The sequence below is a fragment of the Podarcis cretensis genome (genome assembly GCF_951804945.1).
Source record: "Podarcis cretensis genome assembly, chromosome: 2".
Lineage (NCBI taxonomy): Eukaryota > Metazoa > Chordata > Lepidosauria > Squamata > Lacertidae > Podarcis > Podarcis cretensis.
In genome coordinates this window covers 4172538-4192737 of record NC_137171.1, presented here as the reverse complement: position 1 = coordinate 4192737, position 20200 = coordinate 4172538, and the positions used below count along the sequence as shown (strand labels likewise).

Here is a 20200-nt window from a genome sequence, read left to right as displayed (position 1 = left end):
GTTTTCTGTTCTTGTTTTTATTACGTATTTGGTGTTTTATATTGCATTTTTATGTTGTAAATTGCCCTAAAATATGCAGATGAAGGGCAGTACAGTGGTACCTCAGGTTCCATACGCTTCAGGTTACAGATTCCGCTAACCCAGAAATAGTACCTCGGGTTAAGAACTTTGCTTCAGGATGAGAACAGAAATTGTGCAGTGGCAGCGCAGTGGCAGTGGGAGGCCCCATTAGCTAAAGTGGTGCTTCAGGTTAAGAACAGTTTCAGGTTAAGAACGGACCTCCGGAATGAATTAAGTATGTAACCAGAGGTACCACTGTATACAAATTTAAATATATAATTAAATGATGGTAATAACAATAACAATAACAATAATAAGCATTATCGCCTCTGACCATGGTGACAGATCATAGCCCCTCTGGCTAGGAGCCATGAATTTGTCTAATACTCTTTTAAAGCTATTCGTGGGACTATATGCCCTAGTTTAACTATGCGCTGGGTGGTGTAGATTTGTCACTTGCTTTCCCACCCAGGAGCTCAAGGTTGCGTATGTTTTTGTCCCCTCTCCATTTTATATTTGGAATGAGCAGCAGTTCTTGTCAATAGATTGCTGGGGAGGGAATCCATATACAGCGGCCCAGAAAATCTTGTTGACACCCCTGTCTGCACATGCAAATTCTTATGTTGACGTGAACCTTGTGGGTTTCTGCCAGTGGTTCTCAGAACGGGAAAGCAGCCAGAGTTAAATACAGGAACCACAGTAGGTAAAGAAAATCAGGAAGGCCCCAGGACCTGATGCCTCTGGCCTCCCGACTGCAGAGGCAGTAAATCTCTGCCATGTGGCAGTCCCTGCCAAGATAGAAAGACCCTGGGGGCACTGGATGACTAGAGATAACCCAGTGAGTTCCTGGGGAAGATTAGTGTGATGGGACGGATCCTGATTGCTGTGAAACCAGGGCAAAACTTGAGCTGGCTACTCTATATAATTGGTCCGACTGTGAGACAGAGCTGCAGCTTTATTGTTACCAGGAGATATTGATCTGACTGCACAAGCTTATGGTTAGCGTTGCATTTAGTAGGGGAATGCATAGCCCTTCCAGGTGCACAAATCAAATTCAAATATTTACTCGTGCTGGAGAGCACTTAAGGCCATGACTTGCACTGCAGAATAATTACTTGTTTCTTTTAGGCTATAGCTCTGCAGGAGGGGGCAGTGGAATATGCAGAGGCCCCTTGGTTTCTATCCTATTCCCAACTAAAGCCTCCTGTCTTTTATTATCAGTATTGTGCCATCGTTTTTGTGCAAGTGTACCTTGATTGATAGTGAGCAACTGCGCCACCTTCTCATCCCGCACAGCAAGTATGGTCCTCTCTATTCATTACTGATTGCAGGCATGGCCAGACTTGGCCCTCCAGATGCTTTGGGACTACAACTCCCACCTAGCTAACAGGACCAGTGGTCAGGGATGATGGGAATTGTAGCCCAAAACATCTGGAGGGCCAAGTTTGGCCATGACATAAGAAGAGCCCGATGGATCAGCCCAATGGCCCATCTACTATATCATCCTGTTCTCATAATAACCAAGCAGGATTTGAGCACAACAGCACTTTTCCCTCCTGCGACTTCCAGCAACTGGTATTCAAGAAGCATTGCTGTCTGCAACTGCGGGTTTCTAATGCAGATCCTCCAAGTGTCCCTAATTTCCAGGGACAGTCCCAGATTTATAGAAGCTTTCCTGGTTTCTGATTTGATCCTGGAATGTCCCGCTTTTCCTTAGAACATTCCTATTTTCACCAGAGAAATGTTGAAGGGTTTGGAGCTATCTGACCCCTGATCCATCTGAAGGCAGCCCTGTGCAGGGAAGTTGTTGTTTTTAATGTTTAATGTTTTATTATGCTTTTATATAGGTTGGAAACCACCCAGTGTGTCAGGTGGGTGGGGCATAAATAGTAAAATTATTATTATTAATAATATTATGGAATAGGACATCCTTATTTTAATCAGAGAAATGTTGGAGGGTATGCTGATGCCTGTTACTTTGAATGTAGGAAATACAGTGTTTGGCACAAAATAACTCTCACTGGTGCAGAGGGCTGTATCAGACTGGTCAGGCAGGGCCTGTAAGCAGCTTCCTTGGTGTTTTAAGGAGGCAGATCCTGTGTGCTGTGTGATTAGGTAGCCCCTCTTCCCTGACCTCCAGTCACTTTCTTTTAACCATCTTGCCTTGAGTGCCCACCACTTACAGACACTATTCCACCTTGTGCCTCCCTGCTCTCAGTGCAAAAGCAGAATTAAAAAGAAAAAAGAAACAGCAAAAGAAAAAGAAAATCCACTTTCTGAACATCAAATATTGAGCTCAGAATGCAGCATACAAATTGAAGGCATTTATGCAAAATAAGCAATTTTGCATATATGGTATTGATTTGAATAATTTATTCTGCACAGGCTCATCCACCATAAAGCCCCTTCCTTCCCTTGCTTGTTGTCTTCCCCTGCTCCTGTCTCCATGCCTAGGACTGGGAGAGAGAGAGAGAGAGAGAGAGAGAGAGAGAGAGAGAGAGAGAGAGGAGAGAGAATATCAGCTCTTTGGGAAGAAGGAGTAGCACGACCAAGGACCAGCAAGGTGGGTACCTGTTGCTGATAGTTGAGCCATGAAGCAGAGGTGAAGGGCAGCAATGTATTTCCTTCTCGCAGCAGGTGGCAGCAAATAAGTGGTGAACAGTAGAAGTGGAAACAGCAGCTTTGGACTGAGGGTGGGTACAGCTGTGGACATAGAGGGAACAAAAAAAACAAACAACAGACTAGAAGCTAAGGTAGCAATAAAACCCGCATTATGAGCCAGCATCATCCCCAAAGGCCTTCAGAAACAACCATGATTTCATTGGCTGTCAAATAGCAAGGCACAAAAGAGCCAGGAGTTAAGCCCACTTTGGAAGGCACTCCACGGCACTGGTGCCACAACTAAAAAAGGCCCTGCTCCAAGTACCGCCCCCCCCAGTACCGCACAACAGAGCCTCAGACGTTGATCTGAGTATTTGGGAATGTGAATATGGGAAGAGCTGGTAGCCATCGTGGTGGCTCTGCAGATATGTTGGACTCCAGTTCCCATCAGTCCCAGCCAACATGATCAGTGGTCATAGAATCATAGAATCATAGAGTTGGAAGAGACCACAAGGGCCATCGAGTCCAACCCCCTGCCAAGCAGGAAACACCATCAGAGCACTCCTGACATATGGTTGTCAAGCCTCTGCTTAAAGACCTCCAAAGAAGGAGACTCCACCACACTCCTTGGCAGCAAATTCCACTGTCAAACAGCTCTTACTGTCAGGAAGTTCTTCCTAATGTTTAGGTGGAATCTTCTTTCTTGTAGTTTGGATCCATTGCTCCGTGTCCGCTTCTCTGGAGCAGCAGAAAACAACCTTTCTCCCTCCTCTATGTGACATCCTTTTATATATTTGAACATGGCTATCATATCACCCCTTAACCTCCTCTTCTCCAGGCTAAACATGCCCAGCTCCCTTAGCCGTTCCTCATAAGGCATCGTTTCCAGGCCTTTGACCATTTTAGTTGCCCTCCTCTGGAAACATTCCAGTTTGTCAGTGTCCTTCTTGAACTGTGGTGCCCAGAACTGGACACAGTACTCCAGGTGAGGTCTGACCAGAGCAGAATACAGTGGCACTATTACTTCCCTTGATCTAGATGCTATAGTCCTATTGATGCAGCCCAGAATAGCATTGGCTTTTTTAGCTGCCGCGTCACACTGTTGGCTCATGTCAAGTTTGTGGTCAACCAAGACTCCTAGATCCTTTTCACATGTACTGCTCTCAAGCCAGGTGTCACCCATCTTGTATTTGTGCCTCTCATTTTTTTTGCCCGAGTGCAATACTTTACATTTCTCCCTGTTAAAATTCATCTTGTTTGTTTTGGCCCAGTTCTCTAATCTGTCAAGGTCGTGTCCTCTGGGGTGTTAGCCACCCCTCCCAGTTTGGTGTCATCTGAAAATTTGATCAGGATGCCCTTGAGTCCATCATCCAAGTCGTTGATAAAGATGTTGAATAAGACCGGGCCCAAGACAGAACCCTGTGGCACCCCACTAGTCACTCTTCTCCAGGATGAAGAGGAACCATTGATGAGCACCCTTTGGGTTCGGTCAGTCAGCCAGTTACAAATCCACTGAGTGGTAGCATAGTCAAGACCGCATTTTACCAGCTTCTTTACAAGAATATCATGGGGCACCTTGTCAAATGCCTTGCTGAAATCAAGGTAGGCTACATCCACTGTGTTCCCTTCATCTACCAGGCTTGTAATTCTGTCAAAAAACGAAATCAGGTTAGTCTGACATGACTTATTTTTCAGAAATCCATGCTGACTATTGGTGATCACAGTATTTCTTTCTAGGTGCTCACAGACTGTTTGCTTAATGATCTGCTCCAGAATCTTCCCTGGTATTGATGTCAGACTGACTGGGCGGTAATTATTTGGGTCCTCTCTTTTCCCCTCCTCCAGTCTGCCGGGACTTCGCCTGTTCTCCAGGAATTCTCAAAGATGACTGCCAGTGGTTCTGAGATCACATCTGCCAGTTCTTTTAATACTCTTGGTTGCAGTTCATCTGGCCCTGGAGACTTGAATACATCTAGACTAGACAAGTATTCTTGTACTATCTCCTTAGTTATTCTGGGCTGTGTTTCCTCTGCTGAATCATTTGCTCCACATTCTTCAGGTCGGGCATTGTTTTCTTTATCGGAGAAGACTGAGGCAAAGAAGGCATTGAGGAGTTCAGCCCTTTCTGTGTCCCCTGTTTGCATTTCACCATCTTCTCCTCTGAGTGACCCCACTGTTTCTTTGTTCTTCCTTTTGCTACGAACATACCCATAAAAGCCTTTTTTGTTGCTTTTAACCTCTCTAGCAAGCCTGAGTTCATTCTGTGCTTTAGCTTTTCTGACTTTGTGTCTGCACGTGCTGGCTATTTGTTTGAATTCCTCTTTGGTGCTTTCCCCCCTTTTCCATTTTTTGTACACATCCTTTTTTAATCTTAACTCAGTTAAAAGTTCTTTAGATAGCCACCCTGGCTTCTTTAGGCACCTTCCATGTTTCCGTCTCATTGGTATTGCCTGAAGCTGTGCTTTTACTATCTCCCTCTTAACAAACTCCCAGCCATCATGAACTCCCTTTCCTTTTAGTATTACTGTCCATGGGATCTCACCCAGCACTTCCCTAAGTTTTATGAAGTAGGCTTTCTTAAAGTCAAGAAATTGAGTCCTAGTATGCTTGGCTGCTCCTTTCCGCTGTATAGTAAACTTCAGAAGACCATGATCACTCGCGCCTAATGATCCTTCCACTTCTACCCCACTAACCAAGTCAGCAACATTGGTTAGGACCAGATCTAAAATGGTTGTTCCTCTTGTTGCTTCTCCCACTTTCTGTTGTCTGCAAGGCCAGTGAGGAATCTGTTTGACCTTATGCTCTTGGCTGAGTTTGACATCCAACAAATATCCGGGTAATTGCAGTCCCCCATTACTACTATCTCCCTCCCTTTTGCATGCTTGGCCATCTGTTCCAGGAAGGCATCATCTATGTCCTCTGTTTGACTTGGGGATCTATAGTAAACTCCCACAATGAGGTCCCTGTTATTCTTCTCTCCCTTAATTTTGACCCAAATGCTCTCACTTTGGCTTTGAGGTTCTAAATCTTGGATCTCTTCACAGGTATACACATCCCTGACATATAACGCCACTCCTCCTTTCTTGTCTGGTCTGTTTCTCTGAAATAGATTGTAAAAAGGTAAAGGTACCCCTGCCCGTACGGGCCAGTCTTGACAGACTCTGGGGTTGTGCGCCCATCTCACTTAAGAGGCCAGGGGCCAGCGCTGTCCGGAGACACTTCCGGGTCACGTGGCCAGCGTGACATTGCTGCTCTGGCGAGCCAGAGCCGCACACGGAAACGCCGTTTACCTTCCCGCTGGTAAGCGGTCCCTATTTATCTACTTGCACCCGGGGGTGCTTTCGAACTGCTAGGTTGGCAGGCGCTGGGACCGAGCAGCGGGAGCGCACCCCGCCGTGGGGATTCGAACCGCCGACCTTTCGATCGGCAAGCCCTAGGCGCTGAGGCTTTTACCCACAGCGCCACCCGCGTCCCTTGAAATAGATTGTATCCCTCCATTATTACATTCCAATCGTGGGACTTATCCCACCAGGTTTCAGTGATGCCTATTATGTCATATTTAGTTTGCTGTACCAAGAGCTCAAGCTCATCTTGTTTATTTCCCATGCTTTGCGCATTAGTGTACAGACATTGGAGCTGTAGTCCAGCAACATCAGGAAAAACTTTCTGATGTTAAGAGCTGTGTGACAGTGTAACGGACTGCCTTGGGAGGTTGTGGACTCTCCTTCCTTGAAGGTTTTTAAGCAGAGGTTGGATGGCTGTCTGTCAAGGATACGTTAGTTGAGATTCTTGCATTGCAGAGGGTTGGTCCCTTCCAACTCTAAGATTCTATGATTCCATGAACATCTAGAGGGCATCATGTTGGTTCCCCCTGATTTAAGTTCTCCCAGCTTCAGAAACTATGCTGCACCCCATCCTTATTCCTTTGTCAGCGTGGGGAAGATTGTGATCAGGTGCAGATTTCCTATTAGCATGCCTTCCAATAACAACATCTAAAGTCGGGTGTCTGTAAAATATATTTCAGCATAGCGCCCTGGCCTTCATTCAGTTAGCCAACAGGTATGCAGGTCCTTCTTCCATTAGCATTCATGCCCTTTTGAAAGCTTTGCTGGATTCCACTCAATTTCACGTGGTTTTCGTGTGTGTGTTTTCAAAAAGGATACGTTACTAGCATCAAACTCACTTTTGATTAGTTTGTTTTTTTAAATGAAATCAAAATTACTGGAGTCAATAGGTGACCTTGCATCAAATAGGAATCAAAGTCCATCACCACACACTCAGAAAAAAAGACGTTTGCATGAATGGCTCCCAGCTGCCTGGTATGTGGCAGAAAGAAATATTGAGTTCATTCAAGTCAACATGGGATTTGTATTGAGTCTTCTGTTTGAGGGGGTATCTGGTCCAAATCTGGTTTAAAGATAAAAGAACCCTAAGAAGGGAGAACAGGAGCCTTGAAGTTGCCTCAAATGGTTAGTTAGCACCTGGGCAGCAGACTGAGCAAGCACACAGCTCACCTGATCACAATCTTCCCCACTATGATGAGATGGCTTTCCATTCTATAGAAATTGTAGTCTTGTACGCCTCCTTCCGGCAACTCCTGCAGCCAAGCTGGTGCCAAACATCTTGCCCTGCTTTCATTTGGACCACATCACCAAAGTGACCTCTCTGAAACACAAGCCTGAGCAGAATGTTTGGAGGTCCTGGGCTGGCTAAAATTATCAAAGCACAACATAGCAAAAAGACTGCAGGTTTATGAATACTAAGGTTTACCTCTGAGTAAACATGAAAACATGGGGACGCAGGTGGCGCTGTGGGTTAAAGCCTCAGCGCCTAGGACTTGCCGATCGAAAGGTCGCGGTTCGAATCCCTGCGGCGGGGTGCGCTCCCGCTGCTCGGTCCCAGCGCCTGCCAACCTAGCAGCTCGAAAGCACCTCCGGGTGCAAGTAGATAAATAGGGACCGCTTACCAGCGGGAAGGTAAACGGCGTTTCCGTGTGCGACTCTGGCTCGCCAGAGCAGCAATGTCACGCTGGCCACGTGACCCGGAAGTGTCTCCGGACAGCGCTGGCCCCTGGCCTCTTAAGTGAGATGGGCGCATAACCCCAGAGCCTGTCAAGACTGGCCCGTACGGGCAGGGGTACCTTTACCTTTACCTTTAAACATGAAATGGAATGTGCTATTAAAGTTTGCTTGGATTGTGCCCCTTATGTGTTTTTCTGTCTAGGGTTCATTAAGTTTATTTTAGTGGACTATTTAGTTATATATGGTTACTTACTATTTGGGCATAAGATCTGTGGATTTCATATGGATGTTCTATTTTACTTTTTATGTTTATCTTCAGTATTTTTAAAAAAACTTGGCAAATTGCTTTAGCCTGTGGCTAATGCAATAAAGTTGCACTCAATCATTCTGATAACCTCCAAACTCTTATTCACAAACACACAAATGGATATTAGAATCTCTGTTTCACCCGTGCTTTGAGAGGGAGTGTGTAGAATATACTCTTCTAACAACCCAACTCTAATTTCAACAGGGCATTTAAAGATTATAAGGGGTAGATAATCTGCACCATGTGCTCCTGTGAATGTGACCTTAAGCAAAAAAGTTTACTCAAGCAGAGCTCATGCATGTCCGGGCTAGAAAAATCAATGAACAGGGAAGAAACCATGATGTGCTTTGAAGCCCTCAAAGGAGTGGCTCTCCATCCTACAAATTGTATCCTCAAGGGATCTGGCAATCCTATGAACTGTGTATATATACTGTATTTACTCAAATCTAATGCTCACCTTTTTTGTTGCAAAAAGTAAGGTGTGCATTAGATTTGATGGCACATTTACATTCGCCAGCAAATACTTCTTTTGGTTTCAAGGTTCTGAAAATTGAGGTGCACATTAGATTCAATGGTGCATTAGACTCGAGTAAACACGGTACGCAGGTGGCGCTGTGGGTTAAAGCCTCAGCGCCTAGGGCTTGCCGATCGAAAGGTCGGCGGTTCGAATCCCTGCGGCGGGGTGCGCTCCCGCTGCTCGGTCCCAGCGCCTGCCAACCTAGCAGTTCGAAAGCACCTCCGGGTGCAAGTAGATAAATAGGGACCGCTTACCAGCGGGAAGGTAAACGGCGTTTCCGTGTGCGGCTCTGGCTCTGGCTCTGGCTCTGGCTCTGGCTCTGGCTCTGGCTCTGGCCAGAGCAGCGATGTCACGCTGGCCACGTGACCCGGAAGTGTCTCCGGACAGCGCTGGCCCCTGGCCTCTTAAGTGAGATGGGCGCACAACCCCAGAGTCTGTCAAGACTGGCCCGTACGGGCAGGGGTACCTTTACCTTTACCTTTAAACACGGTACTTCCAACCCTTCCCATTCAAAACGGCGGGAAAGCTTGCACAAGTTGTACTCCCTCCTTGCCTTTATAAGATCCCTGTCTACTTCCGATACAATCCTACCCCTAGTTCAAGGAGGAAGAACCTGTAGCCCAGTGGAGGTTGCTAGGCTACAACTCCCATCACCCTTCATTGTCAGCCATCAGAGGTGGACTTTGGTACTATGAAGCCTTGAGGACAATATTTGCCCACCCCCACAAATATTTTTTATTCTCACAATAATTCCTTTTGGTACCATTGTTTTTTATGGATGTTCTCAATGGGCCTAACTCTGAGTTGGTACCCATATAAATCTAGGTTTTGCTACTACTATTGCTGCGCCCCCTTGGCTCAGTGCCCTGCACAGGGGAACCACCCACACTACCCTAAATCCTACACTGGCTGTGCTGGCTGGGGCTCATGGGAGCTTGTGGGGGGCCATTGGTTCTCAACCCCTGTCCTAGTTTAATGATACAGCAATTATATCCCACACAGGTACCACTTTCCATTATAAATCACCCCTTGAAGCACCTAGATGAAAGTATGCTGATATTCAGCCACTCCTTTTATCCCTAAACTACACAGTCCTCTTTCTTCCCTTGATCCCCTCTCTGGAATAAATTGTCTGAGCTTCTCACAATTTACAGGGACAGTTTCAATATCTCCATCAATGCTACTGCCCCACACTTATCACCAGGATGAAGCCCAGCTCTAACCAAAGACTTGCCTCAATCACTGACATCACCTTTCATATCAAAGCTCACCTGGAATGGCAGGGGGAACTTATCTGATATGGCGAATGCGTGGATTTTGCCAGGCTCTCATGTACAGGGATTGATTCCCAGCCAAGTAGTTTGGAAGGGTGGACAAATGGGGGGGGGGGTGTCTGGTACCGTATATGATTAAGGGTGTGTGGCTTGTGTCTAAGTAAAATGTTTAAGGGCAGAGATGCTTGTATAAAAAGGTTACCTCTCCCCTCCACCCCCAAGAAAATAATTCTCCTGCACAACAGCATGGGAAATTATTGCAAACTATTGTGGCGGGGAAATAGCAAACCTTATCAAAGGTTCCACTTGGAGCAAGCAGATTGTACAGTGTGCGACTGCCATTTTGGGAGGGTCCTGAACGAAATAAACATACAGATGGCTGATAGGAGGCAGGCAGAGCACAAATGGGTCTCATAAACGAATTGATTAGATGGATGAAAATCAAAAGAAACATCTGGGCAGTACTCTTGGTTATGGTTCCCCAATAGTTTATGAATCAAGTTTGTTATCATGGAAGAGTTGTTTCCAGATCTGGGAGAACTGTTAGTGTGCCATGAGAAATGAACTCATTAAGTCGTTATAGGCTCTTGTGATCTCAGTACACTAATCCGCTCTGGATGCTGCCTGCTGTGTCTCTGTGTGATTCATTGTTCTTGTCTTGCTTGCTTCCCATCAGCCTCCACTGAGGCTGGATAATTCATTTCTTGGCTCATGCTTTGCATGTGGAAAGCCCCAGGACTGATCTGCAGCATGTCCACACAGGGCTGAGAAAGGCTGCCGTCAGAAGCACTGGAGAGTCCTTGCCAGTTAGGACAGATAACACTAGGCTAAATGGTCCAGTGGTCCAACTCTGCATAAGGTAGTTCCCTATGTCTCTTTCTTCTTTGGCAATCAGTCATAGCTGAGTAAGTTTGTCTTCCATGAACACGGTCTTAACAGTGAGTCCGTAAGTGACTGTGGAGCAAACTCTGGATCCACACATCCTTCCACAGTGGGAACATAGGTTTCCGGGTGGGAGTTGATCACAGTGAGGGTTTGTCAAACATGCCTTCCTCCTAGCTCGTTTCTCCTCCTTGGCTGGAGCTCAGGCTTCTTCAAAGTCCATGACACCCTGGTAATGGCTCTTCTCCAGTTGGAGTGCTCGCAGGCTGGTGTTCCCCAGTTATCAGTGCTTATGTTACACACACACACAGACACACAGACACACAGACACACACACACACACACACACACATATATATATATATATATATATATATATATATATATTTGCCTTGAGAGTCTCTTTAAACCTCTTTTGATGTTGACCAGTATTTTGCTTTCCATTCTTGAGCTGGGAATCGAGTAGTTGCTTTGGAAGACAATAATCAGGCACCCAAACCACATGACCAGTCCAACGAAGTTGATGTTGAAGAATCATTGCTTTGACACTTGTGATCTTTGCTTCTTCCAGTACACTGACATTAGTTCGCCTGTCTTCCCAAGTGATGTGTAAAATTTTTCGGAGACACCATTGATGGAATCTTTCAAGGAGTTGAAGTTGGTGTTTATTACTGTGCCCAGAATGGTGATTCTTATAGCAACTGAGAATCGTTAAAATGTTACTCATAGAGGCTGCAAAATATCCCACTCCCTACAAGGGACAAATAAAGTGCTTCTCCAGTTTTAATTTGGGGAGGGGGGGGGTGCATACCACAGTTATCATAAATTCTGGAATCATTGTAATAAACATATACAAGTCTACTGGCTTTTGTGTATGTGTGGTGTTGTTGTTGTTGTTGTTGATGATGATGATGATGATTTAAACAGCAGAACCATCCCTATCAGGAGGCAAGATGCAGGAATTCTGTCATATGGCAGGTTTGGTGCACCTTGGAAGAAAGGGAAGTAATGCACACTGTTATCTGGATAGTTCTTTTGCATAAGCCGTGTTGAAATGAATGGAAGCTGTACAAGAGCACAGTTGCAGCCCTGGGAGGTAGGGTGCCTCTCCGCCAGGACAGATGCATTCAGCTCAGGGATGCCCTCTGGCTTGAGAGCAGTACATGTGAAAAGGATCTAGGAGTCTTGGTTGACCACAAACTTGACATGAGCCAACAGTGTGACGCGGCAGCTAAAAAAGCCAATGCTATTCTGGGCTGCATCAATAGGAGTATAGCATCTAGATCAAGGGAAGTAATAGTGCCACTGTATTCTGCTCTGGTCAGACCTCACCTGGAGTACTGTGTCCAGTTCTGGGCACCACAGTTCAAGAAGGACACTGACAAACTGGAACGTGTCCAGAGGAGGGCAACCAAAATGGTCAAACGCCTGGAAACGACGCCTTATGAGGAACGGCTAAGGGAGCTGGGCATGTTTAGCCTGGAGAAGAGGAGGTTAAGGGGTGATATGATAGCCATGCTCAAATATATAAAAGGATGTCACGTAGAGGAGGGAGAAAGGTTGCTTTCTGCTGCTCCACAGAAGCGGACACGGAGCAATGGCTCCAAACTACAAGAAAGAAGATTCCACCTAAACATTAGGAAGAACTTCCTGACAGTAAGAGCTGTCTGACAGTGGAATTTGTTGCCAAGGAGTGTGGTGGAGTCTCCTTCTTTGGAGGTCTTTAAGCAGAGGCTTGACAACCATATGTCAGGAGTGCTCTGATGGTGTTTCCTGCTTGGCAGGGGGTTGGACTCAATGGCCCTTGTGGTCTCTTCCAGCTCTATGATTCTATGATTCTATAAGCCATGCAGAGTGTGCAGCCCCTTGCTGATCCTACAATGGCCCCTGGAGGGAAGTGTTTACTTAGAGATTCACAAGAAATAGTAGTGTTAGCCTCTGTGCAAATGTCCCCAAAGGAACAATTTGGGAGGGTCCCCCCCGCCCCCCAAAAAATCTGATACTAATTGACCCAGAATTTAGTTGTCTGGCAACATTTTTACAGTTCTGATGCACTTCTCTGCCGAAAAACACATTCTTAAAAATGCATATTCTGTTGCTCAAAAACTGCAACAGAATAAGTTTAGGGTTTTGTTATTTAAATATTTTGAGAAATGTAGAAATGTATATTTAAACACAAAATTTTAAAATCATAGATTGATTGACCGAACAGATTTATGGGTGAACTGCTATGAATGGGACACTACTGGGAAGCAGACTGGTTAACTAACCTTTACTCCTAGGAAGGAAAGCCCCTATACCATATAACCAGTGTGGCACAGCGGATGGCGCATCAAACCAGGGCCTGTGAGACCAAGGTTCCAATCCCCACTCGGCCACCATGCTCACAGGGTGACCTTGAGCTGCTCTCTTTCTCTCAGCCTAACCTACCTCACAGGGTTGTTGTGAGAAGAAAATGGGAAGGGAGGGGAACAAAGCATGCCAACCTGAGCCCCTTGGATGAAAAGTTATACATGTTATAATAAATAAAACCAAATAAGCAAGAACAAGAAATCAAAACTCATTCCAGAACCGAATAAATGCACTGGGGATGGGGGGAGCCCCACGCCCTGCTTTGCACAAGCTTTGCTTTTTACACATGCACATACACAAAACAAGGGGGATATTAATGCTCCCCTTCCCCAGGACTCCACTCTATCCCCCAAAGGTGTATATATTTTCAGCCAATCAATTAGGAAGAGCTCCACAGCACCTGGGGAAGTTATACGAGCCCCCGCAGTTGGCAAGTACACCTGCCAGAGCAAAGATATATGCACCTCATCCCCACCCCCGATATATTGCCCATCATGTTTTTTCAAGTAAAAGGAAAGATTGCTCTGCACTCTGATGATTGCTAAAGCCCAGTCTCTGCAGCGCGGGAGCTGCGTCGGGGGAAGAAAGGATGCAATTTGTCTTTGGGAGTGGCACTTGATCAATTCTATTTCAAAACTCTAATTATATCAACAAAGGGCTCTACACGGCGCTGCTGGCTGGGATTCAAGTTTTTGTTTATTTATTTCCATGCACATCCAAGAAGTTCTCCCCTTTGTCCTTTTTAGACTTGCTGGAAGAAATGAGGTCAGGTTGGAGGCGCATCAGCATAACAGCGCATGCAGGGGGAAGGCTGCGGGAAGACGGAAGGATGGGGGGCGGGTTGCTGGGGGCTATAAATACAGATGGGGGGGAATGTGGGCAGAGCTGGAATAATGGTAGAAGGGGGGAGTTGCAGGCTGAGATATTCAGGGTCTGCAGGGAAGGGAAGGGAAAGGAGAGGCAGGGACCGTAGTGAAATGACAGACCTGTTTCCCACATGCAGACTGGCTGCCAGACGACAGCTGCAACATCTGGAAATTACTTGCATGTGTGAATAGCCCATCACAGATCTAACACCATAGACAGTAGGGAAGGACCATAGCTCAGTGGTGAAGCACCTGCTCTACATGCAGAAGGTCCCTGGCTCAGTCCCTTGTATCTCCAGCCAGGTAGGGTTCGAGAGCTGCTTCCCCTTAGTGTAGACAGTCCTGAGCTAAATGGACCAATGGACTGAGTAAGAGTCAACTTCCTCGCCTAATGCTTTTTTAAAAATGGGAGTCAGTCCACACATTCAGCTGCACAGTGGACACTAAAGGTACAGAGAAACTGAATGGTGAAACATGCAGGTATGAACCAGTCCAGAATTCAGGAAGCAGAGGAATTGAATAACTGGGCATGGGAGACACATGGACATGGTTCATTTTGAACCCAGGGTCATCCAGGGCTTTGCTTCAGGACCTATTTGTACCATCATTCATCTTTGGGATATGTGATTCAACAAGGAAGAGACTGCATTTGAGCGTGTACAGAGTGCCTTTCCCATAGCAATAGATGACCAACCAGCTCTCAGGCACCCTGTCTAGAGGGTGTGACTTGCAGTGGCTCTCATTTTTAGTTAAGCAGGGACAGTGGGTTGAAATGGACACCATTCGCAAAAGTGAGCCAGCACTGGCATCAGATTTAATAAAGAGATTCAAATCACAATGGAAAGACAGATGAGGGAGTCCATGATTTAAATGGCTGGGGAGGAACCATAGTGAAGCATGGGGAGAAGCATGAAAAACGGTATCGGGGGTGGACACATTCTAACCTCAACCACATTCTCTCTTCTTTCAACAATTGCGTCTGTCATTCCATGTGCACCAGAGAACTGCCATGCATAGAAAACATGATAGTGGTAGAGTGATCAGTCATCCACAATCCTGTATGTATGAACAAAGCATAACGGCTGAATTTGGTTTCTTGGGAATCTCAACTTTCATCTGGGGATGAAGCACACCAAAAAGCCTTGGCCAATAGAAAGGTTTTGTAACCTGGCGTTACAAAAAAAGCAGAACTGGTACCAGGAGAACTTCCCTCAGAAAGGATTCCAAAGCTGGAGCCACAACAGAGAAGACCCTGCCACAGAATGCCACCTGCCTCCATGGAGGGACCATGCAAAGGCTTTATGGTTATTATTCTTATTCTCATTAGAACAGCTGTGGGGTAGAAATCCAAGGCACTGGCAGGTGACCACCAATCCTTTCCAGTTAGACTTTCAGTTTTCCCAGCTGCCTCCCCACCTCTGTCCCAGGAAACAGGCTTTTCTTCTGAGAGATGCCCTTTTCAATGTGGTCATTAGGGAGGTCACAACTGGAAAAGGCTAAAAACTTGCCTGCCTTTCTCCTGCAGTTGTCCCACCCCACATACACTCACACACCTCCCAACAAGCAGCTCAGAGATTTTTTTAAATTATTCTTAAATTTGTATACCACCCTTCACCACCCTTCAGAACAGTTCACAGCAGAGAAAGTAGCATACTAGCTAGAGGAAGCATCACTGAGAGAGGGTGGGTCTTCAGTGCTACTGACTCCCCACACCATTAATTCCTCAGGAGTATCTATATGTCTGGGGGCACTATCAGACAACCTGTTTGCAGAGCATCCAACTCGATCGGTTTGCAGAACGATTGCACGCCACCAGCTATGTAATGAACATTCAGATGTTTGCAGAGAGGTTAGATGATGATGTGTCACGCGAACATTATACTATGCCTTTCAGTGCATTTACCCATTACTTTCCTTATTGCAAGAAGCCCAGGCTTTTGGCAGAAGCAGGTTTATTGCATAAAACCTTCCAATCAACGATAAATGCACAACCTGAATTGGCCAGTATGTGTATGAATCCCACCCAAAGCACCCTGGGTTATTATGAGGTATTCAAAAAACAACCACAAAAAAGTTCTCAAAATGCATTGCTTTCTTGCAACTTAATCTTGCATATACCTGAGAGCAGGCATTTGAACCTTGCTGTGAAACATCTCAAACATACCCAATGGTTAGCCAACATGATGCCCTACAGATGCTGTTGGGTTTGAACTCCTAGACTCCCCAGAAGGCATGACTCATGCTCAGGGATGATGGGAGTTGGAGTCCACTAATATCTGGGAGGCCCTCATATTGGTTCCACATGCAATATACCGTATTTTTCGCCCTATAGGATGCACTTTTCCCCCTCCAAAAATGAAGGGGAAATCTGTGTGCGTCCTATGGGGCGAATGCAGGCTTTTGCTGAATCTTAAAGAGCGAGAGGGGTCGGTGCGCACCGACCCCTCTCGCTCTCCAGGCTTCAGGAAGCTATCAGCAAGCCTGGGGAGCTTGTGGGAGTTCCTGCAGGGCTCCCTAGGCTGCGGATAGCAGCCTGCTGCCCGGAACGCGGGGCGCGCTGAAGCCGCGGCTGGGGGGGAATAATTTTTTTTCTTTATTTCCCCCCAAAAAACCTAGGTGCGTCCTATGGGCCAGTGCGTCCTATAGGGCGAAAAATATGAAATCACTCCCTGTCAGAGCATCTCTTATCTCCAGAGTTAAACATTTCTCCCCTCTGCTCCTTAGAGGCCTGCTTCTCCAGGACCAAGCAGATATGAGTACCTCAGGGAGATGCAGGCACATGACTTCCTGCATGTAGGAGATGCTGCTGCCTCGTCCCCCCTGAAGAGCACAGCGGGAGCACCTGGTGCCCCTGCCCCTCCCCTCCCTGTGAGTCCCACTGCACCACCATGAGGGGCCGGGCCTCCTCCTCCTCCCCCTGCCCCACTCCTTTTCCCCACTTGCAGAATTAGGGACTCTGCATGGCATACTGAGAAGCCATGATGGCTTGAGGTTTTTTTTGACAGTCCTGACATTTTCAGGGCTGTTGGAGACTATGGCGATGGCAAAGCAGAGGGTGGGACTGGGATTTCACCCAGCATGACTCTTCCCTCCTCCCAGTCCTTCTTTGGCATCTCTTCACCACCGGGGGAGAGAAGATAAGTAGCAGCTTTGGGAGGGCAGTTTTCATAAGGGGAAATCCTCTCCATGGCTGTTCCAATCCCATTTGCAGCCTACCACAGAAGCATCTCCATAATCTTTTTTTTAAAAAATGGGGGAGAGAGATATTACATGTAACTGCTGTGTAAGCCTTCAATGAGATGGTAAACCTGGATCTGGGATGTACCACTTCAGGCTATAAATGGGGGCCACATGATTAAACGCTCCGCCATACAACCCTCCCTGCCCTCTCCAAATAGAAAAATAGGTATCTGAGAGGCAGGATCTAGCCTAGCCTTCTCCTGGACATGCTACATTTCTATGTATATAGAATATATATCACCCTGGCAGTCTGAGGGTAGTATAGCCCGCAGAAAGGTTTACCACCCCAGCTAGACCTGAGCAAGCCCTTCCCAGGCTCAAGTAAACCAACCTCCCCCTCCCAACTCTATCATGAGAGCTACAGAGAAATCAGAGGGAGGTTTTTTTGGGAGGGGTGTTTTTGAGGGACACAAGGAGAAACGGAAAAGAAGGGTCCAAGTCTAGGGTTTTTGACAGGGAAACAAAGTCGTCACTCAAAATTTAGGCATGAGCCAAATATGACCTTGCCTGGCACAGTGTCCTTGGCTAGCACATGTCCACTAGTGATGCGCATCTAGCAGATGATCTGTGATGTGCCCCCACGATGGGAACAGGCACAGCACATGCTCCTGCTCTGTTATCTGTGCCTTCTACCTACCCCCCCCCCCCCCATCTCTCTCATCTCATTCTAAATACCCATTAGGAGATATTATCCAACCGCTACACGGAATATTAAAAAAACTAATTAAAGCTCCGTTTCAAGCCAAACCAGGCCTCTGTTCCTTGCTCATATAATAGTTTAACAGCCCTCCTTTCAGGCACACATTCTGTCAATCTACAAATCTTTTGTTAAGAGTAAATGGATACAAATAGCTGTTTTCCATATGCACAGCAACATCTGTTACTGCCAGGAAAATTTGCATGGCTAAATGTAATTTGCGTATTATGTCATTTATCAAAAAAGAAGGGGATGGGGAGTGGAGAAGAAAGGAGATCAAATGCTGGTGAGACAAACAGAAGGAGAAGAGGATGATGACCCAAGAAGGAAGTAACTTTCCTTACCTCTGCTGCCTTCTATTCATCTGGATGGATGGATGACAATAGTGACCTTGGGCCACAGATGCAAAGACCAAAAAAGCAACAGGGGAAAGATTTGGGGTGGATTCACACATGCATATTCAGCGCAATTTGACTGTAGCAGTCATGCAGTGGCTTGCAGGTGAGAATCACTCATCCTAGATCAAGCACCCTGACAGAAGTCTCTTATCTTCCAACTAGCAACACACCACACAGCCAATACTTTTTTGGTGGAAGTTGTTCACATATTCATTTGGCTTTTATCCAGAAGATGAAAACAGATCACCGTTGTCTAAATAGTAATTCAAGATGATGTCCCTGTAACTGCTAGCGGGTGTTCACATTACCACCTTAGACCACGGTGAACTTGGGTTTTGGAGGGGGAAGTGTTTCACAGCTCCCCCCCCCCAGCTGTTCCCACCAGCAGGGCTGCAATTAATTTCTTTTTGTGTACACATCAGGGGGTGTTGATGGAGAAAGGATGTCTTTACCCTATGCAGAGGTGCTCATACCTTGTATAGAGAAGAATTAGAAGAATTAGGAATGGCTTAAGGACTTCAATCATTGTAAAGCTGGTTGGAGAAACAATGCAAAAACAGCAGGATCTTATTGTTATAATACATATATACATATGCATATATATACATATGCATTTTTGGAAAATGTGTTGTGAAGATGGATTAAAAGCCCAGCACTGGAAACACAGTAAGTGCACAGTAAACAGGATTGTGAACTCAGCCTTAATGATGACACTAATCAAGGACCGTTTCTAGCTGACCCACAGGGGCTTAGGAACAGCTTTCTCCTGCTGTAGTCCCATACAGCTATGGTATATGTGACAATGCACAAGAATACAGGTTGGGCTCATTACATGACTCATTACCCTCTGACCATCCTTTTGGAGGGCTGGCAATTGGCTGGAAAAAAGCCAGGTGATCAGCCTAGTCCAAACATACAGGGAACCAGTGGCGGAGCTTCATGCTCTGGAGCAGGGGGGCGGAGAGCAGGCAGGGTGGGGCAGGCGCGCATCCTGGGGGCGTGGCGCTCCCCCCCCCCGCACTCCTCTTCCTCCACCAGTGCAGGGAACTTCCTTGTGGCACAGGGAAGTAACTCTGATGCAGCTGTGGGTGCAAGAGAAGAGGATTTGGGTTGAGGAGGGAAGACTCTGTGGCCCTGTGGGTGTTGCTGGATTACGGCTCCCATCCTCCCTCCCTGACCATTGACAATTATGGCTGGGGCTAATGGGAATCCAACCACATTTCATTGGACCTCAAAAGCGGTACATGTGTATGTGTGAACCAGCCCTGAATACACAATTACATATGGCAGATATCAGAACCTGGAAATGCACATAACTGAATTTTCTCCACCTTTTTATCAGTACATTCCATTATTGACAGATATAGCCTATTTTGTTTGATACTAATCATCATCAGTAGCAGCAAAATGGCAGCATTATGGTTAGTGTGTGCAAATGCTCACAGAATGACGGCTCATCTAGTACAAGAACCAGGTTTGCTGCAGTGGGGCTGGGCTACCCATTGTGTCCTTTGATTTTTGTCAACAGGGGTAAAAAGGCAACCATTCATTTATGCAGTAAGAATGCAACAGGGTGCCCTCAGGAACACAGGGAAGTCTCAGGGCTAAACCTGCTGTCTCTGCATCCAGTATCTCAGTGTTTGGGGGAAGAAGCTGGCTTTGCCCTCTATTTAACTACACCCTCTTGGTAAGATCCCATCTACTTTGCCCTGTATAAAATTCACTGAACATTAAGCCTACTCTTCTCTGCAGAGTCCTGATCCAGTTTCCTGGTCACTTTGAAGTATAACAAACATTGGGCGAATAGGGTGGAACAGAATATTGGTGTTGGGAAATGGCTTTTATAGATATGTCATCAAATATTAAGTACTGTGGAGTTTCTTCAAACACTTTCTCTTTCTCTCTCCTACCCTCCCATCCCCCTTCATGGATCACTGCCTTGCCATGGGGAAGGGGCTTGAATAACTCAGAGAAGCTATGAGGTA

General features: G+C 46.3%; 1 protein-coding gene across 1 annotated transcript in view; it reads right to left on the bottom strand.

Annotated features, from left to right (window-relative positions):
* Positions 1–20200, bottom strand: part of NXPH4 (neurexophilin 4) — a 456035-nt gene that overhangs the window by 253523 nt on the left and 182312 nt on the right. The window lies entirely within an intron of this gene.